At 37.0% G+C, this 24,760-nt stretch overlaps 1 pseudogene; it reads right to left on the bottom strand.

The window, feature by feature from the left end:
• Positions 1-2,372: 2,372 nt before the first annotated feature.
• Positions 2,373-13,745, bottom strand: LOC149817269 (alcohol dehydrogenase 1-like; annotated as a pseudogene).
• Between the last annotated feature and the right edge of the window lie 11,015 nt (positions 13,746-24,760).

Genomic DNA, 24,760 nt, shown 5'->3' with positions numbered 1-24,760 from the left:
TGACGGGTCAGACGCAATGAACACAGTGCATCCAAACACTTTGAGATGGTTGATGTTGATTTTCTTGTTTCTAAGAAGTTCTAAAGGGGATTTGTTTCCCAATTGTTGACTAGGCAGTCTATTTATCAAATATCATGTTGTTGCAACTGCTTCACACCAATATTTGCTAGGCACATTCATTTAAAATAAAAGTGCTTTAGTTTTTTCAAGAAGATGTTGATTCTTACATTCAACGACTCCATTTTGTTGCGGAGTATCGGCACAAGTGAACTAATGATCTATGCCATTTTCTTTTTCATATACTTCAAACAATCCATTCTTATATTCTGATCCATTATCTAAGCTAATAGCCTTAACTTTCTTGCCATTTTGAGTTTCAACAAATTTACACAACTCTTTAAACTTATGAAGCACTTCGTCCTTGCTTCTCAATAGAAATAGCCAAGTAACCTTAGATTTATCATCACTAAAACTGACATAATAATTGAAACCAACATACGAGACTAATGGCGCTGGACCTCATACATCTGAATGGATTAAATCAAAATAGTTTTCAGCAACAGTTTCAGATAAAGCAAAACTAGGTTTAAAGAGTCTAGCATATTTGCAAACATCACAATCCTTATTGTCAAACAAACCATGGGAATCATGAATCAAAATTTTAAGAGCACTGTTAGAGGGATGTCCCAATCTGATATGCCACTTCTTCTCGTTTATGTGTTGTCTGGTGCATAAGGCTTTACATTCATCTGACAAAAAATAAAGATTTTCATCTTGGTATCCGCTACCAATCCTCTTCATTGTCTTGCGATCCTGAAATATAACAGTGTTGGGAGTAAAGATCATATTGCAATCAATAGTAGTAGTAATTTTTTCCACTAGTAGCAGATTTGAGGTCAGATTAGGGGTAAACAACACTTTTGAAGGTTGTAAAGAGTTCAAAAAATATATTTCTCCTTCTCCATTAACTGTCATAGATGATCCATTAGCTGTAGTAATAGATTTATGTTACCTCTTAGGATCAAGATTAACAATGCATTTATCAGAGTTGGCCATGTATTCAGAGTCACCGAAATCCACTATCCAAGTGCAAGAATTTAAAGAGCTAAGATAAGAGATATTACTTGATTATGTACAGCCTTTGATAGAGCATGCCCCTCCACCGTTAGAGTTGGATAAATTCTGAATCATCTCTGCAATTTTTTCAAGTGTGATGGATTCTGTGGCTTGCGTGACCTGAGCAGTGGCTTGTGGACCTTAAGCAATGGGGATAGTTTTGTTGTGTGACTGATCAAATTTGTTAGTCGTTGGTCGACCAATGAGAAACCAACAATTTTCTCTTACATGTCCCTCTTTTTTGCAATTAGAGCAAACTAGTTTCTTGCCTTTGAATCTATTGTTGATTTTATAATTTGTTCGGTTCTTATCATCAGTAGAATAGGCAACATATGCAACTCTATCTTTGTTTTCAGAAGAGGAATAATCTTGTTGCCCTCTATTCATAACTTGGCGTCTAGTTTCCTCATGCATAAGGATAGCACACACATTACTGAGCGAAGGGAGTTCGACAGATGTACGGACTTGACTTCTAAAGTTTTCAAATTCAGGTCCTAGGCCAGTAAGGACTTGAAATATCATCTCTTGTTCTTTAAGTTTATGAGAGACAATAGGGTCATTGGAAGCAGGAAACTATGCTTCAAGCTCATCCCACATAGCTCTAAGCCTGCTGAGGTACTCACTCATGGATTAATCGATTTTTCTGTGCTCATGGATATCTTGGGACAGTTGATACATCCGAGCAATATTAAATTGTTCACTATATATTTCTTTAGCAGTGTTCTAGATTTCTTGAGCAGTAGAAAGAAAATGAAATCCTTCTGCAACCTTTGGCTCTATGAAGTTTAAGAGCCATGACATAATCAGGTCATTGGATGATTGCCACTCATCGAGTTTTGGATCTCCAATCGCTGGTTTGGGCAATTTTCCATTGATAAGTCCCAACTTCAACTTTTCTCTGAGATACAAAGTAACAGACTTTGCCCAGGCAATATAATTTATTCCATTCAATAAGATAGAAGTTATCTTAAGATTTGGAGTTACCTGCGCAACTACCATTTTTTCTGGAGGACTGGTGTTGCTGAAATTCTGATTGCTAGCCATAGATGAGCTGCTGCAATGCTAATAACCCAAATGCTCTGATATCATGTTATGCGAATTACAAAGAAAATAAATGAGGCACAAACATTTAACGTGGTTCACAAACATTTAACGTGGTTCAGCCTTAAGGTTGGCCTACGTTATGAACACACCGACCCTCTTATTAGTTCTTTTTTTCATATCAGGAATCATATATATCTTGACAATGAGGTTTCTCATTCCTCCATGCTCAGGACACACCGAATGTCTTCACCACTAAGCATCAAATCAAAGGCCTTGTTGATGTCAGAGATTGAAACACTGTGTGTGACAAACTCCTCCAACTCAACCTCCCGTGAAGAAAACTAAAGAGTTGAAGAAAGAACAGAAATATCCTACACATGTTATTTACAACAAATCAGCAACACCATCATGAATGAGCCCAAAGGGGGTTGGCGCAGTCTGGTGGGGTGGGCGTCGAAGGTTCGATTCTTGTGGGCGTCCCCCCTTTGCGCAAGCTGACACCCAACATAGGCCCCCAGAGTGGGGGTCCTGGACTCTGAGTTTTACGCCCTCATCACCACAACCATAGGTATGGTAGTTTAGGTAAGCCAGTGCGACCATGTCTCCGTATCAGGTTAAGTTTCTTCGGGTTACAAAAGAAAAAAAAAACACCTCCATGAATGAATCTCTCTCTCTCTCTGTGTGTGTGTGTGTGTTTTGTGGAAAAGAATAGATACACTGCTATTTCTATTGGTACAACAGTGAGAGGGCTTACGTTCTTCATGTATAACTCAACAAACCCTGGGATGTCAGTGCGAGTCTTATAGTTGCAAAAATAAAGGATGAGTTCTAGAAAACCAAGCTTTCAACGGAATTATATATATATAGGTTAGAAATCACAAAAGAAGAAAGGATTAATTATCATTTGTAAGCTTAAGAAATTAAGGTTTCACTGAAGAGAAATGCGTAAACGATTAGTTTTGAATTGATGATCCAAAATGGATGTGTCATGCGACCATGAACATGGAAGGTTAATCCCTTACGGCGTGAACGCATTCGAAGGCGGCGATCATGGCATCAATGTTGCCGGTGCACTCAACAGCCCTATCAACACCACCATTTGTCATCTCAACTAGCCCCTGCAAATTCCCCAAGCATTCAATTTGTCAATGCATTAGAGCATGAAAATGATAATGAAATAATTTTTCTTTTGTTTGTGTCAACAAAGAAAATGTTTCATAGAAAGAAAGCCAAAAGCTGCAGTTTGTAGAAGGAAACCTGCTGAACAGCTTTATCATAGTCCTTTGGGTTCACAAGCTCTGTGCAACCAAATTTCTTTGCTGCAACGAGAAAAACAAAAGACAATCAGTAATTCCATCTACACGTTAATCACAAGAGACTGAACCATGACAATGGCAATTGCAGCTCACCTTGTTCAAATCTCTCAGGGTTAAGGTCAATTCCAATAATCCTTGAAGCACCAGCAAATCTTGCACCCTCAGCGGCCTAATGACATGCACCACAATGACGTTTCACCCAAAAAAATTCCAATAAAAGCAACATATGACAGAGCAGATCAGGTGATTTGTCAAAAAGTGATCTGCGTCTATTGTGGTGATCAATGAACACCATTATAAAGGCCAATGATGATGTCATCTTGCACTTTTTGGTTGGCCCCACAGGATTGAAGCTTTGACCGGTGGGGATATGACAGATCACCTGATCTACTCTCCATAGGACAGCAGAGCAATCCAAATTTCAATAGTTATACACAACAAGCCCTACAGCACCCAATCCAAAGATAGCCACAGTTTGACCTTTCTTTGGCTTAGCAACATTCACAGTAGCACCAAAACCTGTAATTCAAGTGTTCAAAAAAACTATTAATCACCACAGAAATTGCCCAAAAAGGGTTTGGCATAGTGGGGCTAGACGCGTGGTCAAGGTTACATTTTCATGGGTGTCTCTCTTTGCGCAAGCTAATGCCCAACATAGGCCTTGGAGACAGGGGTCCCGGCCTTAGAGTTTTATGCTGCATGCACGATGATCGTACGTATGACAGGCTAAGCCAGTGCAACCAGGTTTTCGTGACGGGTATGATTTCTTCGGGTTACAAATGAAAAAAAAAATCACCACAGAATTTGCTTTAGAAGGAACTTTATCTTCTTAAATGATGAAAGAAAAAAAGATTCTGAGGATGCAAACTGATGAAGTGTGTGTGTTATACTGTTGAAAATCCACAGTTGAGGATACAAACTGTTTCAAGAGGAGCCTTTGGAGTCTGGGTTGACCTTGGCAACACAACCAGAATGCACAACAGTGTACTCACTGAAGGTAGAGGTGCCCAAGAAGTGGTAGATTGGTTGACCATTGATGGAGAACCTTGTTTGCTCATCAGCAAGCATCACACCCCTGTCCGGGTCGATCCTAAGGAGATCACACATGTTCCTCTCTTCAGACTTGCAGTGAGCACATTCACCACACTCCCCAGTGAAGACAGGCAGAACATGATCACCAGACTCATGAAGATCTGTCACTCCCTCACCAACACTCTCAATGATCCTGCCAAATAGCAAATCAACCTTTATAGGAAGAATATAAAAAGGTTCACACATGTAGGGATATATATTTTTACTTGTTGGTACTTAGGGGTGTCAATGGGTCGGACCCGCTAAAATAGGTGGTTTCAAACCCGTATCCCACTAAGTGATGCGAATATAGGATCAGGATTCGTGTCTGACTGGAATTTTCATAAGAAAAATGATACCCAGATCCGATAAGAATCACATATACCAGACCTGGTCCATACCCGATAAAATAATATTTTTTAAGTTTTTTACATTGAAAAATTGCAGATCTTAATCAGAACTCAGGTCAGGGTTTGATATAAAATTTCATAAACCATACCCAACCCATTTAATAATCGAATCTCATAGGTCCGACCGAGATAGTTATCGTAACCAAACCCTAACCCTATAGGATCCTGTTAGGGTTGGGATCGGGTCATACCCAATCCCTTGACACCTCTATCGTATTGGTACTCCAAAAAAGGCGAAGCCCTTATTTTGCAAATGTTTTAAGACATATTTCTGAAAAAGTACTAATCAAATGGAGGACCTGCCTAACTGAGACAAACTACCGGGATGCTGAGCTCGTAGATTTGATAACAAAATGCAACCCTAAAAATGAAAATATCTAAAAACAATTGAAAATAAAATAATAATAAAAAGAAGTAACAGTAAATGTAACTTTTCCTTTTTCTTCTCCTTTATGTGTAGATGATGAAAAGTTTCTAATCTTTATAGACTTTGAATTCTACTTTATTTTTTTCATGAAGGACTGGGGAACTACTTTCTGAATCAGAGACCTAGTTGTGCTGGCTAAGCCTGCCATAATTATGGTCGATGATGTCTCCACAGTGTAAAAACCCATAGCCCAACTCTTGCTCCCAAGGAGTCGCCAAGCTTTGGCTGAGCAAGGTCTAATCTCTTGCCCTCGCTAATGCAATGGGCCGATTCTCATGGGAATTGAACCCTGACCACCAGTCTAGTGGCCAAGGCGCCTTCCACTGCACCAAACTCCTTGGGCTGAATTCTAATTTAATTCATATTTTGATAACTTTATGATATAACATTTGCTAATGCACTGTGTGGGGGGTCTTCCTAACCCCATCTTGCCTATCAAAATACAAGCTTTGTGTAGTAATAAGCTTATTAAATCTAATATGGTTCTACATTCATCCAATTAAAACAGATCTGAGCCTTCATGACTGAATCTGGATCTCTGAATCAGGTCGACTCTCGTTCATATGCATCACTAACTCATGCTATTATAGATTGGCAAATTCATTCAGAAAAAGGAAAACAGATCAGCAATGAGTCGCACACACATTTGGAATTCAGAAATGCCCTTGTTCTATATTAGCTCAAGGGCATAGGCTTGTTTTCTTGTAAGCAAGACTGTAAATGACGTGGGGATAAATGGCATGTGAAAGCAGGTCTAGGTGCATAGAAATAAGGTTCTCTTCGAAGGTGCAGTCACGACTATAAAGCTTGTCCAACTGAGGGTCGGTCGAGAGTGCAGAGAATGGAAGAGGCTTAAAGCTGAACCTAATCAGAACAACTGACCACAGGTATTGCAGATTTAGGAGGCCACATAGCTTTTCTCACATGCCCGGGGTGATCTCTCATCACCCACTTTATAGCCTGCAATTTTTATACTGTACTACCTGCTCATGTTATTTGAATAAAAGTTTGATTTGCCTTTCTCTCTCAAAAATAAATAAATTGTAAATGACATCTCATATTCATTTTGAACATCGAAATCAACTTTCAAGTCTCTCCGTGTCTCTGTCATGTGTCCAAAAAGATACTACCCAAAATATCATTTTGGAAATCATGAGCCTGATTTTGGAATTTAGAATAAAGTGGTCGCTATTAAAAAAAGAAATTAATGAAATATGTGAAGTCAACCAACAAAAAAATGAAAGAAGTGAAGGGAAGATAATTTACCCTCATGACTAAGGATTCTAGGTGTTTTAGACCGCCATGTTTTCACCTTTATGCTTCTGATGTAAATACCTCTTTGTCATTGTATAGTGCTTGTAAATGGCCTTTGACTTAAGATCCATCGTGTTCCTTGGTAACAGGCCCTCCCCCTCCTCTCTTTCTATGTAAATCTTCAAGTTTTCTATAAGAAGTTCATGCTTTCTCTCTCTCTCTCTCTCTCTATGATTATGCACATGCGTGTTTGTAAGATTATTTTCGAGCTCTTATTGCAATCGTGTATCCTTGTGTTATGTGTTTGTATTGGTTTATTTAACTTGTAAGGCTGACCTAGTCAGGACCACCAGATGCCGCACGATGCTCCAATAAGCCCGTGACAACTGGTACCAGAGCCTACTTGAAAACTGGGAAAAGAAAGGAGGGGTATCTATCAAAACCCTCGACGGTTGTTTGAGTTCAGTAATGGACTCAGAGTTAGGTGAATTCCTTGGAAAGACCAACAAAGGAAAAATGATAGAAAATGAAAAAACTATTATGGAGGCGATGAAAGTGTCTCGCCCAAAAGAAATGATCAGCCCCATAAAGAAGCGGGTGACCAAGGTTAAGAAAAGAGTAACAAAATTATCGACAAATATCCGAGCATGTGCCAACGCCATTGAGAGGGCATAGGATGAATTCATAAAGTTAGATGATGATGAGAGTGATGAGGTCAAAAAGTTGAGGGCCACAGTCCAAGAACTAATGGATTAGTTAGGTATACAAGAGACCGAAATGCGAGAACTCTGAGAGAGATATAGTCTTAGAAAGGCTATTGGAAAACAGAATTGGTGGCATGGGTAATGCAAGAAATCTCGGAAACATAATGATGATCTGACACGAGAGGCCCAAATTAAAGTCGACCGAGCTAGCAAAGTTAAAAGGTGAAAGAGATGCTTGGATCTTTAAAAACTGGTTGTGGGATGTAGAACAATTCTTTGATCAAGCTGAGATCAAAGATAATGCAGGTCAGATTTGTACTGCGACTAGGTATTTGATTGACAATGCCACTATATGGTGAAGGACACAATATCAAAGCATGGAACGGGAAAGATTAGTGATTGAGTCGCAGAATAACCTTCAAAGAGAAATAAGAGAATATTTCCTTCTGCATAATGTCAAGAAAATTGCCTCCAACAAACTAATGGCACCGAGGCACACATGGACCATTCAAGAATACGTAGTTGCGTTCTCATCCACAATGCTAGGTATCAAAGATATGGCAGAGAAGGACCATATCTATTTCTTCAAAAGGAGAATAAAGTTCCGGGCTCAACAAGAGTTAAATCAGATCAAGCCGACTGACCTTATCGATGCTATGGTAGTGGCAAAACAAATGGTCAAACTTTTTCCCCATGGGGGACCTCAAACAAGGTCATTCCACATAAATGACTGGGTTGATGCAATAGATGGGAAAAGGGAAAAATTAGTATCGACCATCTCTTTATGACAAAAGGAATCAAAATCAAGCATAGCCAAAAGGACTCGTGGGAAATAGACCAGCCCTACCAAATCAACACCCAAGATATCCCCCAAACTTGGTACTACTATGAAAATCACTTTGCACAAGAATGCCCCAATTAGAATCAAAGAAATGCAAAAAGGAAGATCACTAATGCTATCAAAGTAGAAAAGGAACCCGCAAAAGAGGAAATCAAAATAGGGGCCCTGTAGAGGGTGAACTCATAGAGGGGTCCACCTCTGCAGTGCCTACAGTTAAACATGAATTGATGTACTTGGAAGTATCTATAAATGGAAGGGCTACCAATGCAGTGGTCAATATGGGGGTTACACATAACTTCATTGTTTAGGATGAAGCAATAATGCTAGGTTTGTGATTGGATCAGAAAGCCAGTCGCATGAAGGCAGTAAATTTGGCCATACAACCCATCTTGGGAGTATCTAGGGGCGTGACAGTCGGAGTCAAGAAGTAGATTGGTAAAACTAACTTCTCGATTGCTCTGCTAGACGATTTCAAGGTAATCATAGGTATGAAGTTCCTACGAGCGAGTAGATGCTACACCTGGATGTTGTCAACTTTATGGGTGAGGAGTCCCCGTGCATGATCCCCGCTTCAATATTGTTGCCATCAAACACCTGCATGGTTTTTGCTGTATAAATTAAGAGGGGCCTCCAACGAGGCAATCATACATTCCTGCTAGTGGTACGAGAGGAGGAAGAGATAAAGCCTCCTTAGGATGTTCAGTTACTAGTCGTTGCCATGTTAGAAGAGTTTCGGGAGGTAATGACTCCCAAATTGCCAAAGAAATTGCCACCGCGAAGAGAATTCGATCAAATAGAGTTGGTGCTAGGTGCAAGACCTCTTGGCATGGTGTCGTATAGGATGGCCCCACTGGAATTAGAAGAGCTAAGAAGACAACTAGATAAAATATTAGATGCTCGAATCATCCAGCCATCAAAGGCACCCTTTAGTGCCCCTGTGTTGTTTCAGATCAAGCACAATGGATCCAAAGGATTATGTGTGGATTATAGGGTACTCAACAAGTTTATTATAAAGGACAAATATCCTTTGCCCTTAATTGCCGATTTTTTCGATTAGTTAGGGGGAGATCAACTTTTCTCAAAGTTGAACTTGTGATCGAGATATTGGCAAGTCAACATTGCGAAAGGAGATGAGGCCAGGACCACATGTGTTATGTGATACAATGTCTTCGATTTTTGGTGATGCCTTTTGGCTTGACGAATGCTCCTGCAACTTTCTTTGATTTAATGAACCAGATATTCTATCCGTACCTTGAGCAGTTTGTCATTGTATATTTGGACAATATCATTGTTTATACTAATAACATGGAGGAACATGTACACCATCTATGCGTGGTGTTTCAGACCCTAACGAGCAATAACTTGTATGTTAAGAGAGAAAAGTGCATGTTTGGCTAGAAAGAGATCAGTTTCCTGATCCATGTAGTTGGGGATGATTGTCTGAGGATGGCTTGTCAGAAAGTGAAGGACATTCAGGACTGAGAAGTTCCAACCAAGGTTCCTAAGCTTTGATCCTTTTTGGGACTGACAAATTACTATCATCGATTCATCATAGGTTATTCTGCTATTGCGACACCACTGATAGAACTATTAAAGAAGGATAAGAAGTGGGAGTGGCAAGAAGAGTGACATGAAGCATTTAAAACATTAAAGGAGGTCATTGCTAAAGAACTAGTATTACAATTGCCTAACCAGAAGAAGTCATTTGAAGTGTACACAGATGCATCTGATTTCGCCCTTGGAGGTGTATTGATGCAAGATAGGCACCCCATCGCTTTCGAGAGTTAAAAGCTAAATAGTGCTGAGTGACGATATACGGTACACAAAAGAGAGATGACCGCTATTGTCCATTGCCTACACACCTAGAGGCACTATTTACTAGGGCCGTCATTCGTTGTCTATATAGACAATGTCACCATAAGCTACTTTCATACCCAAAAGTAGCTCAATCCTAAGCAAGCTCGGTGGTAAAAAATTTTAGCTGAGTTCGACATGATTTTGGAGTACAAGCCTGGAAGACCAATGTAGTGGCAGACGCCCTAAGTAGGAAGGCTGAGTAATTGGCGGCCTTGGTTGAAGATGATATCGTGAGCACAAGACCTCGTAGTGACCTCCTCGACAGGATTCAGAAGGGCTTGCAAGAAGACCCATTGGCATAGTTTTTTCTGGTGAAAGAGGGAAAGATGAGGCAATTCTGACAATAAGAAGGACTGTTGATGACAGCAGGAAGTCAAGTATATGCATCTTGATGGGGATCCTTGAGTCAAGAGATACTGAAGGAGTGCCACAACTCTCCCTAGGTCAGGCACCGAGGATAAGAGAGAACATTTGCATTGATTGAGCAAATATACTATTGGCTAAAGATGCGTGATGACGTAGACAACTACGAAAGCACTTGCTTGATCTGTCAACAAGAGAAGGCCATAAATCAGAAGCCTGCAAGATTACTAGAACCTCTTCTCATTCTGAGTTAATCGTGAGAGAGTATATCAATCGACTTCATCGTGAGTTTGCTGAAGATAGAGGAGTACAACATCATATTTATCATGGTTAATAGATTCTCTAAATATGCAACTTTTGCACCGGCTCTCACCAATTGTTCGGCTGAAGACACAACCTAACTTTTTGTGAAGCATGTGGTCAAGTATTGAGGCATCTCCGAAAGCATTATCAATGATCACGATGATTGTTTTACGGGTAAATTTTGGAGAAAAGTCTTCTAATTATTGAGATCTAAATTACATTTGTCTACTAGTTTTCATTCGCAGACGGATGGCCAAACAAAGCATATTAATAGGATAGCAGAAGAATGCTTGCAACACTTTGTTAGTGCAAATCAGAAGAATTGGATGGAGTTGTTGGACATCACTCAGTTTTGCTACAATCTTCAAAAGAGAGAATCGTCAGAGCACACTCCCTTTGAGATTTTGACAGGGCAACAACCACATACGCCACACTCTATAGCAGCACAAGGTCGAGGCAAGGTGCCCTTTGCATATTACTTTGTTAAGAACTGACATAACCAAACTGAATTGGTGAAGGCCCTTCTATATAAAGTTGCCAAGCGGAAGAAGAAGTGGGTAGATCAAAACTGCCGACCAACTTAATTTCGAGTCATAGATAAAGTGTTAGTCAAATTATACCCTGAAAGAACAACAATATTTTGCAGATACAATTAAGGGCTCATATGATGGACCCTTTGTCATCATTCAAAGGATCGGCAACTCGGCGTACAAGCTAGACCTCCTTGCCAGCTTTCAAGTTCACCCAGTCTTTCATGTATGCAATTTGAAGCCCTTTAATGAAATGAAGAAGATCCCAGCCGTAGCTTATCTCAATGAGCTCCACCTTCAGCACCAACCTCAACCTCTAAAGAAGTTGAGTTCATCATGGATCATGTCAACAACTACCTTGGAGAAGTGAAGACATATCTCGTGAAGTGAAAAGGATTACTAGAGAATGATGCTAGTTGGGAGACTCCGCACAACATCTGTCAGTTCCAGCAATAAATTGAAGAATACCACCAATAGATGGCATCGAGAACAATGCCAGTTTAGGTAGGGGAGCGTGTTTCAGTCCGCCATGTTTCCACCTTTGTGCTTATGATGTAAATACCTCTTTGATACTTTGTAGTGCTTGTAAATTGCCTTTGGCCTAAGATCTCCAGTGTACCACGTGTTTGCAAGTCTACACCCACGCTTCTATTGCAATCATGTACCCTTGTGCTGTGTGTTTGTGTTAGTTTCCTTGACTCGTATGGTTGACTTGGTCGGGACTCCTAGGTGCGGCACGATGCTCCAATAAGCCTGTGACACTAGGGAACACTAGTGTCTGCCCTGAATCATTTGCAGCAAATTAACTGGAAAAATGAGAATGAGTTTAATTAATTCCAGCACTCGATCATGCTAAATCTTCATTATTTTTCTCTAAGTTTACCATTGCTTCCCAGAAATAAACATCAGTGTGGCAGAAAGCGGTGTAGGGGATCTTGATCCTGACTTCCATTGGTTGAGGTGGAGCAACCTCAACCGCCTCAATCACCAAGGGCTTGCCTGCCTCCCATGCAACAACAGCTGCCCACCAATACCCACATACAAAAAATGGAGAGATTAGATAAGTTCCATCTTCCAAAAAGCTAAAAATAACACCCGCATGGGTCGCCATAGTGGAGGTGCTGACCCCTTCGCAGAGCCGGACCTGTAAAGAGGCCAATGAGGCTTGGGCCTCAGGGCCCCTGGGCCCAAAAAAATTTTTAGGGGCCCATTTTTAAGGCCCGAGCTCCCCTATTTTTATTTAATATAATATAAATATTTGAAATATTATATTTGTTTAATGTGAATGCAAATTTTATTGTTATTTTGATTCGCCCCCAAACTCCTACTATTAATAGGCGGCCCATTTTTCCCTCCACCTCAGGCCCCATAAAACACAGGTACGACTCTGCCCCTTCGTCTCAGGTTGGACTCCCACCGGGTGTGTGGGTGCCTTTAATTAGTAGGTTCTGTAAGGATTTGGGTGTGGGTGACCCCACCTAGGGTTACCCTGCTAGGGACAGGCCCATTAAGTGACTCGGTTCTCACCAACAGGGTCACCAACCTTCGGGTAGGAGCAGTTTGTGCAAGCCACCATGTGATGGGACATTGCAAGTGGGAACCCCATTGGTATATGGGTGGTTGAATAACTGCCTTATAATGGTATGAACAAGCCTCTGGCATGTTTGGACGTTGCAGGTTCAAAACCCAATGGTATACTGTAATTGGTAGGAGTCTGCCTAACCCCAGCTTGCCTTTAAAAAAAAAAAAAAAGCCTCTGCCGTGTTTGGGTTGGCTTAAAGGTTCTTTGTAAAAGAGAGGGCCCCTAATTCCCTCAGCTTGGTTATGAAAAAAAAGTGACTCTGTTCTCGGCGAGAGTTTCTCTTATTAAAAAAGAAAACTGAAATTAAAGGAGCAGAAACTAAAAGATCAATCAAACTCCAAAGTCCAAACTGCCAAAAATTTTTAAGCACCTTTTGCCTCACATGCACCAAAAGGTGAACATGGGTTTTTGTTATTTGTCTCAAACCCCATAAAAAGAGGACACCCAAACACAGATACTATCATTTGAAATAGTATGGGTTCCATCATACATTCAACCCTAACCATCCAATCAATGACTAGATGGTTCTGTTGGATGGCTAGGATTGAATGTATGATGAAACCATGTTGGGATCCGTTTCCCACCCCCCAAAACACCAAATCAACAACACGCTTGTCTGGCATGAGCAGTTAGTGCACATCACCTTGTGTTGAGACGTTACAAGTTCAAATCCCAATGGTATATGGTTATATAACTGATAGGGGTCTGCCTAACCCCAGCTTTTTCTGTTTTAAAAAAAAACAACACATCACCACCATAAGAACAGAAACGTTTTCCCATATCTCAAACAAAGAATGAAAAATTAGACTGTCCCCAATAAAGATTAACATTACCTCCCACGAAACCCACAAAATTAAAAAGTTCTTTTCAAATCTCAAAGAAACACTCCCTACATTTGCATTTGATGACCTGACCAGCTGTAGCCATTTCTCATCACCCAACAAAGAGATAGAGAGAGAAATAAGACAAGTAAAACTCTCAGTGTCTTGAACAGTTTTGAGTTTCCTCGATGGAGATGGCATTGGTGCTTATGGCTATTTATAGCACAGTTCAAGTATATATATATATATATATATATATATATATATATATATATATATATATATATATATATATATATATATATATATATATAGAGAGAGAGAGAGAGAGAGAGAGAGAGAGAGAGAGAGAGAGAGAGCCCTCTTAGTGGACCAACAAGTAAACAACACCAGCTCGTGGTTTTTTCTTAAAGTGCATCCATTTTAAAGTATTATCCATGCAAACCCTGAGGCTGGTCTAGAGAGAGAAAATTATTTGCTTATAACCAAATTTCCCATAGCCTAAGATTCGGACAACTTGGCGAGTGCTTGGTCATGGTTAATTAGGTTTGGGATTTCCATGGCCTGATTGGGTTGTTCTTGACCATAGATGGGTTCAAAATTGTTATAGGCTCAGTGCCTTTGTCCTAGACTAGGCTTAATTAGTCTATGAAGGTTTGGCATTGTTCTTTATAGATCAGTAGTGGGCTTGGTTGAGTCAATCACGCGAGATTGAAAATGTTCAAGTGTTTTAACTCAGGTAGGTTCATTGTTAGGTGAACGTTGTCGAATTAGAGTTCGAGCACTGAACTCAGCTAAGTTTTTGGTCAACTCAATGAGCCCGATTGAATTGTTCAAAGCTTGGTTAGCATCTAGATTGGAGTAACAGAGTTAGTCTAGGGCTTGTCAGTTTGGTTGCCTACCTTAGTCGATAAGGATGTGTCCAACCTGGTCCCAGTGGGTTTAGTAGCCAAAGCCAACTCTACTCGATGGCTAGACCTTCATAGAGACAGTTGCACACAACTAGACTGTGGTAACTAAAATGGTGCCACAAGTTAGCTTAGGTGCAGAAGTCATCCAACTTCATATTGGGTCCTTCAGACAACACTGCTTGGCTCACTGAGTTCATTGGCGTAAAACCAAGGTCCCCCTTGCACTACACCAGGGAGTACACCGAATGTTGGGCTCGCAGAAAAGAACATGCACCTGTGGTTTTTGAACTTGTGATGTCCGTCAGTCACCCCCTATAAGACTTGGATAAACTCATGCAGCTCAATGCAGTCTATGTCTCGGGTCAAAGCCTTTTAGGGTCGTTTAAGCATATTTTAGAGCTAGGTATACAGCCTCAGTTTAGGGCCTACATTGTATTTTTTCGAGGGTTTTTTTAGGCCAGAAAAAACTCCTTTTCTCCTGGTACAAAATTGCGCCAGTAAATGCTTTACTGGCAGCACCATTTACTGGGGCAAACGTAGCGCCAGTAAAAGTAGCATAAGAACTGGATTATATGGACGCAGCATTTAGAAAGAAAACCGTGGATGGCTAACAAATATCTATAAAGAAGAATGCACCCAGCTGGGTTTGAAAGTGGGGGAAGGTTTATTTGATTATAATAGCCATTAATGAACGTGAGCCAGCCTGTTTGTAGGCATGTTTCTTCACGTTAAGTTGACTGAAAGGAGGGTATTGTGAGTGGGGAGTCTCCATGTGAATAATATTATTCTGAATATTTTTATAATACTTGTTTCATTCTTTGCATTAACAAGGGATGTTCTTGAGAAAAAATTAGGGCTGGTAAATGAACCGAACAGCTTGGCTCGTCACTAGCTCGTTCGTGATTGACAGATGGCTAGCCGAGCCACTGGTAGCTTGTTTAGGTTAAACGAGTTGAGCCTGAACACAGGGTGTTCAACTTGGCTTGACTTGGCTGAGCTCTATGTACAAAATTTAGTTTTTTTTTATGTACGATATATATATATATATATATATATATATATATATATATATATATATATATATATATATATATATATATATATATATAAAGTGTAATGTATAAAGAGAATGATGCAAAAAATATACATACAAAGAGAAAGATGCATGAAAAATATATATTTTAAGTGTCATATATGGAATATATATATTCCTGCATAAATAATATGGAATCTTTTTACACAAGCCAGCTCATGTTCGGCTTGGCTTGTTCAGGGATGAGTCAAGCTTGAGCTCGGCTCAGCTAAATAACAGCATGAGTTGAGTCACGAGCTCAGTCCACTGGTAAATGAGCCAAGCCCGAACATGCCATGTTCAGTTCGTTTGCCTCATTTACCATCCCTAGAAAAAATCGACATATAATAGCAGGATCATATGTAGGGATGGACATCGAGCCAGGCTGACTCAGACTCAATTAGAGCCCAACAGGCCTAACAAATATGTCAGTCCACCAAGAGCTTAACTTGACTAGGGCTCAGCTCGACACTCGGGCTCAGGTAACAGTACCCTACTTGATTCCCACTGAATCAAAGCAAAATAACCCAAAAGGCCCAGAAAGACCTAAGGTTGTATTTTACAAGAACCCTCAATTTATAGTTTTTGAAAAGGTCTTCCCTCTTCTTCTTGATCGACGTGGGACTCATCCTAGCAGCATACCTTTTTAATGTTGTACTTAGTAGGGATGGCAATGGACCACGGCAGGTGCGGGAAACAAGCTCTCTACCCCCACCCATCTCAAAATTTTGCCCTCCATCCTTGTACGGGTTTTGATTTTCACCTCTATCCTCGATCCATTCTCCGTTTCATGTCCTCCATCTTCACCCCCACGGGGGTTCCTCCGGTCCACTGACATCCCTATGCTACTGAGTTAGACTCGTTGGATAAAGGAGAGAGTAGAGAAAGGGGTTGTGAAACTTAGGGTTAGGAAACAAATATATATAAGAGATTTTAATGTTATTTTATAAATTATTAAGATATATTAGTAATTTTAATAAAGGGAGATTGGGGGCAGCTGGGGGGGGGGGGGTCGGGGCGGGGGAAAGAGTAAGTCCACCCCTACTTACCTCTATCATCGCACAGGTTTTGATTTTCTCTTCCATCACCGGTTCATTCCCCATTTCATGTCATCCATCTCTACCCCAAATAAGGTGGGTTCAGACGGATTCCCATTTTCCCTCATTCCACTTAGATGGGTTGAAAGAAGTGGACAAGTCTCCATTGATTGTAAAATGAATTGCCTTCCACTACTTTAACACATACACCCATTAAAGTCCTAACCGTTTTGGGTTATGAATTTGATTAAGCATGACCTTTTATGTGACTCATTTGATGAAGAGCTTTTTTTTAATACTAGTTTAATGATATGATGCAGTGGACTGGAGAATTGTTCTTGAACCCCTCAAGAATAGGAACCCTAGCACATCTATGAAACTAGAAAACATGGAAAATAATATAACATACAAGAAAAATAACTAAAAATCACTTATAATTCATTCATCTCCCCTTTTGTCTCTCTACAATGAATATTTATAAAGAAGAGAGGAAATTCCTAAAAACCCTAATTGTAATATGGATCTAAGATAGATTTAAAACTCAAGAATATCCAAAATATGATCCTAAACTAAGATCCAATCCAAAATAAATCTAATTGGACCCTTTATGGACTCGGGTCTTCTGCTTTGCTCTTTTATCATTCTTCCCGGGTTGAAGAAGACTTGCCCTCAACTCTAGATCACGCTTGCACTTCTTCCAATTTTGTTCTACTTTGTAGGTTATGGGCCCACATTATAGAGTCGTGTCTCGATGATACTTTACAAACTGAATGAACCAAGCATGATCTTTCAGGACATGCAAACTAAAACCAAGAACATTGTTTCCAAACTAACCAATGTAACGTAAGGTGCCTCCAAAGTAAAACAAGTCTAATGGATCTGGAGCAAATGGCTGAGACAAAATTTGGATCCACTATGAAAGAACTTCATCCACAACTGTTTGTGGAAGCCTATATTGATCTAGTTTGATCAAGTCCAAGGTCATAAATGGGTTTGGGTTGTAGAATATGGATATTGGACAATCTTAGATTTAGTTATTAGGCTTTGGATCCTAAATATATTTGGGCATGGATAGGGTTTATGAAAGGTCACTCTAGATTAAATCTAACAAGTTTTGCCGCAAGTCCAAATTAGGTTCATCTATGGGTGGGCTAACAAATTCTAAATTGGCTTTTGAGGGATCCAAATAAATTTATTTAGATCCATTATGAGATCTTGGATCCAAATCCTCTTTAATTGGATCTAAGTCTTGGGTAGGTTCTAGTGGATATTTATCTGAATTGGATTCTAAATGGGGTTTACCTACTTGGGTTTGATGAATTTTAGGAAGCGATAGATTGTCTTGGATATATAGAGCATGATTAAAAGGAACAAACCTGGTTTGCATTAAACTTTGTATCTCCTCCTCATGTTTGAACTTGTTTCATACCCTGGTTCTCATAATCTTTCTGCAACTCATCCCACCACACTTGTGTTGAACCTCGAAGTCACATTGCTGCCAATGGGACCATGCAATACTTTGAAACATCATGCCACTCGAGGTAGAACCATACTACGTAGAAATAATCAAAGAATATCTTTGCATCCAAGAGACCATGAAACTCTACTTTGAACTTATAGGTGTTGGCATGTTAGTGTTGGATCTTGGTAGAGGTGGATCCTAAGACCTGTTTTGGGTGTTTGGAAGAAATTTGGGTTTGGGTTTATTGTGGATCTTAGATTGGGTTAGAGTCTGGATATTTTAAGGAATTTGGGTATGGTTGAGGTATGAATCATTGTTTGGGTTAGGGTATGTAAGACAAGGGAATGATTATACTTCAAGTATGAATTATTGTTTGGGTTAGGGTTTAGGTGGTTTAGATAATGAGTTTAGTTAAGATCTTGTTGGATCACTATTAGATCAGGTAGATTATGAGCCAGACCCAGAATAGGGTATGATAGAACCTGAATCGAGTTTGTGGGATAAAGAGTCTGGTCTAGACCCGATCCAGATCCATAAAGTAGTTGGGTCTGTTAAGATGAATGTCTTTTTTTGTGCATATATATATATGCATATATATATTTTAATATAATAATATCTTCATATGTTTTATATATTTATATACATATATATAATATATATGTATATACAATTACACATATATATATATATTATATATATACATACAGAAATATCTACGTATATATAATATATAAAATATATGAAGATATATATAAGAATACATCAATCTTAACAACCCCCTCAAACTTACTCACTATAAGTTTGAAATTACAAAAAAAAACCATTACATAAAATGTCAACATAGACTTCATCAAGTTCTTTCATTTGGGGTTTCTTTAAAGGGTGCTCAATCATATGCTTTATTACACATAGGATTTTTAATATCACCAATTCTTGAAAACCTGTAAATAGAGCTAACAAAACATCCCAACTATACACATATATCATAAGAACATTTCAAAAGATTATTATATATTATGGAGAGAGGATGCCAAGCACACAAATATACAATATATAGAAAATATTTAATATCAATTTAGTATTTTTTAAAATCATTTAAAGTAAGAATTAATTTTAAAATATTATTAATTTCAAACACAATAGTCATTAATAACTTTAATCATTCATGAAAATCATGCACACATATATCTATCAGAAAATGCATATTAATGCATAACAAACACGAATTTTCAACATTATCAATACCATGAAGAAATAACTCATAACGGAGTATAAATAACAAATTATTTTTACATAGTGAAAGATAAAAAATAGTTTCAATCACTTAATAAAGATTTAAGAAAAGTCAAATACATATAGATCAATTTTATTTTAGAAACAATATTAGCAATACAACTAAAAAAGGTCACTTGTGGACCAATTTTAAGAGATAACAATGAAAATCTTTTAAGAACGAAAACCAACTAATGAAATCAATAATATCTCAAAGAAATGCCACAAAGGCTACAATGAGATGTCAATATGAAAATGGTCACTTATGAACCAAGAAAAAATACACAATGAAAATACACAACAACTCACAAGGTAAAAATAATATATCTTCCATTAACAAATGCTTATAAAGAATTAATTAAACTTATGCAAAACATGCAAGACAATCAAACATGAAACATATTTAAATAAAAAATCCTTAATCATGCAACTAAATCATATTTAATGCAAAATGCATGAAAACATTTAAAAAATCATTTCTCATACAAGAGCAAATGAGTTTAAAAAAATTATGAAGAGATTTAAAAATCCTATATAACACAATGAACGATATTTACAAATCTTAACATTAGTTTGACCACCACAAGCAATCACTTTACTAGATCGTCAATCCTAAAAAAGCAAGTGTATCGGCGATTATAACAAGAGCATAATCATAATGTCACTAGATGGCTAAAACACATAAAACAATATGAATAAGTAACATCTGTTGTCTACATATAATGACAGTTAAAACAAGTATATCAGTGACTAGATCAAGAGCACAATGAGTGCACATAACTCACCACATTGAAGAATAATATCTCTTGTCTACATAAATTAACACTTCAAACAAGTGCATGAATGACTAAAACAAGAGTATAATCTCAATGCCACTTATGAGCAAAATAAACAAAAAAAATATGAATAAACATCTCTTGTCTATATATAATGACACTCAAAATAAGTGTATCAGCTACTAGATCAAGAGTATAATCTCAATACCACATATGGGCTAAACAAACACACAAAAGTATGAATAAACATTTCTTGTCTAGATATATTAACACTCAAAATAAGCACATCAGCTACAAGAACAAGTGTATAATCACAATGCCACTTATGGGGCAAAACTAGCATACAAAAATATGAATTAACATCTCTTGTATACATATAATGATACACAAAATGAGTGTATCAGCTACTACAACAATAATATTATCTCAATTCCACTTATAAGCCAAACAAACATACAAACACGTAAATAAATATATCTTGTCTACATATAATGACACATAGATATGAGACATAACTGGAAAAAACAAAAGTGGTAAGAGAGCTTGTAATGAAAACAAATTAATGTCATAAAGAAGAATAAGAATATCAGTTTTTTGAAAACTCCATTGTTTTAAAAACATAATAACCATCATAGAAAATTAAGATATTAAACATCCAATACTATAACAATGGCTACAAAAAAAAAATGAGTGGTAAAATACACTCATAGAAACCGAGGTCAATCACTTGTCAATTACATACCTATACTAATAAGATATATGAGGTGCACACACAACTCACCCCAACGACCAACTCAGATCTCCAACGACAATAAGTTCAGAGGCCAATCAACCATCAATAAGCCTCAAGGAAAATGACAACATGCCACTCATGAACTTGAGAATCTAGATTGATAAGATGACATGAGGTGTACACATAACTCACATCAACAACTATCCATAATCCAATAACAATGAGGAAAAAAGCTGCATATAAAAATCTATGATGAAAAAAAAATGCCATAAAAAGGCAATATATACTCATGAAAAATAATTTTCAAATAAGTGAGTTCATATATAGGAACCAATTTGAAAAGAAAAAGATTCAAATTAAATCCAATAAAGAAGATAAAATCTTAGAGTGAATATAGTGCAATCATATGCACAACAATATGTCACATGACAATTTTTACAAACTTGAATAAGCAAACAAGATTTATGCTCAATACAAGCAATCTACATAGACGATATGAAGTTTGAGAATTCTTTAAAATGAAATCATAAATCCATCAATCAAGGAACAAGTGCACTAAGGCATATTACATATAAAAGATCCAAAACTCTGAATAAATAAATAAGAATAATATATATGATCTTATTAAAACAAAACTTTTAAGAAGTTAGATCTAAATTATAAGTCTACTATGAGACAATTGAAGACAAACATATAGAGATTCTTACTCACACACCTCAAACAAGAAGCAAACACGAACTTACAAAGAAAGAAACATAAGCACAATAGCTACTTATGAGCTTAAAAGAACACTAAAAAATATAATCTTTATTCAAGATGAAATGCATGCAAACTGCAAAGATGATTAAAGCATGCATTTGGATGCATGATGACAAAACATAATTATCCCATCAATAGTAATCATATAGACTACTCCTGGCATATATATCAAAATATAATACGAGAATTCTTTAATACACAAGCCATTAATTTTTAATAATAAATTTTACTTAATAAGGTATTTTAAAAGGAGACAATATCACTTATACATGTAATAATACATTCATTTGATGATAGAAAGATCTTATGAGAGTATATAAAATATCTATGTTATCACTAATGACAATAATTATATGAAAAATCTCTAAGATTCATAATCTTAATCAAGGAGTTCGCACAAAATTTATGCTTTGGATATATAATTTAAAATTATTTAAGGAAACAAGTCTGGAACCTTGGAACCGAACTAGAAAAGTTGTGTATTGAAGAACCAGTTTAAAACGGAACTGGTTAACCATCTTGACTCAATGGGTGAGAACCTCCCACCTGTGTTAGAGTAGGGATGCGGCTCCCCCACCGCCGGACTTGTCAGGGTATGTAAAACTTGAGATTTTTTTATGAAATTATAATTAATAAAGATAAATTTTTATGTGAATCTCTTACTTGAGTGCAATTCTTGATTTTCTTGAAATTCTTGATTTTCTCAAAAATATTGATTTTCTTGATTTTTAAATTATTGTAGAATTTAGTCTTAATGTATTTATAACATTATACAAATAATTGTAAGAATTTAAAATATGTAGACTAAACAAGAAATTAGACGATTTGGATATTGGATTTAGATCTAAACCCTAGCATTTGAATCCAATATGAATTTGGATTAATAAATGGATTGGGTTTAATTAAAAAGGTTAATTGGATCCACTACCATTCGATTGGACCCTAATATGAAACGGCCTATGTAGACCCCATTTGGATTCAAGAGTCCTTGTTGTTTGAATCTCAAGTTCATTTAGGTCTAATTAGAAACTAATTTAGAGTTTATTTGGAAAACTAGGATACCTAATTAACCAACTAATTAATTAGGTAATTAAAAAATCAAAAGGGTGGGACGTTCCCCCACCTCTTAAAGTATTAAATAACTTAACTAATTGTTAGTGGTTAGTTAGTAAGGTGAAAAAGTCAATTTTAGAGGAGTCCTAAATAACTAAGAATTTTAAATAAAAGGAAGAAGTTGAAAAGTGATAAAAAAAATAAAAGAAAGCCCAAACTTCTAATAGGAAAGAAGGTTGTCAGAGCCTATAAGAGGCCCACTGCATGCCCCTCTCTCCTATTCCAATCTTATTTTTCTCTCTCTCTCTCTCTCTCCCTTTAGCCTTCTTTATTTGTTTTTGTTGTTTTCTTTTTGTATTCCTATTTACACCCTCTTTGAAGGAGGATCTTGGTGGTGGATGCCATTATTGCTACAAGAAGAGGAAGAAAGGTTCGGTAGTGGTGAAGCAAATCACACACCTTATTCTAAAGGTTCACTCGGTAGTTCTCATGTACTTGATTTTTTGAGGTAAGATTTATGTAGGATTTTTGCTAGTGCATGCACAAAGAATGCATACACATGATGCAATTTTGTTCCAGAGGTATGTATTTATGTGAAATCAGTCCCTAAACACGTCTAGGACTGATCTCATCTATTCTGAGATTTTCAAAACCCCAAAAAGGGGTTTTCACAAAGTTGTTTTTGAGAAAACATCATATAAACTTTTTTTCATTGCCAAATTATGTTAGATTTAATTTGTGTTGTTTATAATATATTTTTCTTTGTAAAATCAATCCATAAATTATTCTGAAACTGATATGATAAGGTTTGTTGGTTTGTAAAACCGCAAAAGGGGTTTTTACAAAAAACTGTTTTTGAGAAAACCACAAATAGAATATGTTTTGGAAAGAAAATTGTGCTAAATGTATTTATTGTGATTTTAGATGTTATTTGGGTTTCAAATCAACCCTTAAACCATGTTAGAACTGATAATATATGGTTTAAAAATTTTGTAAGGCCTTGGACGGTTTTTATAAAAATAGTTTTTGGTAAGCCCTGATAAACTTCATTATTGTATTGAAATCCATGTTTGATGATTGTAATGTTCTATTTGTGATATGTGTTTGCTATATTTATGATCAACCGTGTTTTATTTATCATATTAGATCTGATATACATGAAAATCATGTTTATATGATTTATTTTGTAAAAAATATGAAATATACATGATTTTTTATAAAAAGGTACACTATCTTGATTTTCACAGTCTCAAACACCTTTCAAGAACTTTTTCGTACCCTCAAACGGCTTGGCTAAAAATCCCTAAATTTTAGAGGGATGTTCTATACTCATTAAGGAAGTTAATTTTAAAATTTGGCTTTGTTCGAGTTCTGAATAAGAAGTTGCAGTCTTCAAAAGTCAGAACATGATTTTTTTCCTGATATACATCTTGTATTTCAGTTATATTACATTGCCAATTTTATTTGTCTTAATTTGTACTATAGTTATGGTTGAATAATTTATGTATATTATGTTGCATATTGGTGAATTCTCAATAAAAAATTGGTTCACATATTCATTAAAGTTTGTGAGTTAAAAATTATGAAAGTTGGCCTAGAAAACTAAAATTTCTGAAGCTTTGTCTGTCCAAGAATCTGAAGAAGATGCAATTTATAAATTTTAATTAACAACTCCAATAGAGTATGTACATGATTTCTATGTAGGTTGTTCTAGACATGTCCATCTATTTATAGTAATTCTTACCCAATTTTCCTGATTCTTTAAGATTACTAATTTGAGGCTTCTTCAGAGGGTCTGAACCAAACAAGTCAGTTCAGGAGCATAAAATTAGTTTCAGTAAAATACTTATTTTTTTTTGCTTTGAACCCAAATTAGGCAAGATTTATGGATATGTTTAGCTAATACATTTATTCATCTACTATTAAAATTTCAAATTTTTACTCATTGTAATTCGACCGAGTCATAATTTATACTGATTGATAAAATTTAGTCTCTCCATTTCTAAGTTGGAACTCTTGTGCTCATGTTGTCTGGGTTTTGAAAGT

The sequence above is a fragment of the Nuphar pumila genome, chromosome 14, assembly GCF_984573655.1.
Source record: "Nuphar pumila chromosome 14, dmNupPumi1.hap1.1, whole genome shotgun sequence".
NCBI lineage: Eukaryota > Viridiplantae > Streptophyta > Magnoliopsida > Nymphaeales > Nymphaeaceae > Nuphar > Nuphar pumila.
The sequence above is the reverse complement of the archived record's forward strand: the minus strand, read 5'-3'. Positions and strand labels throughout refer to the sequence as shown.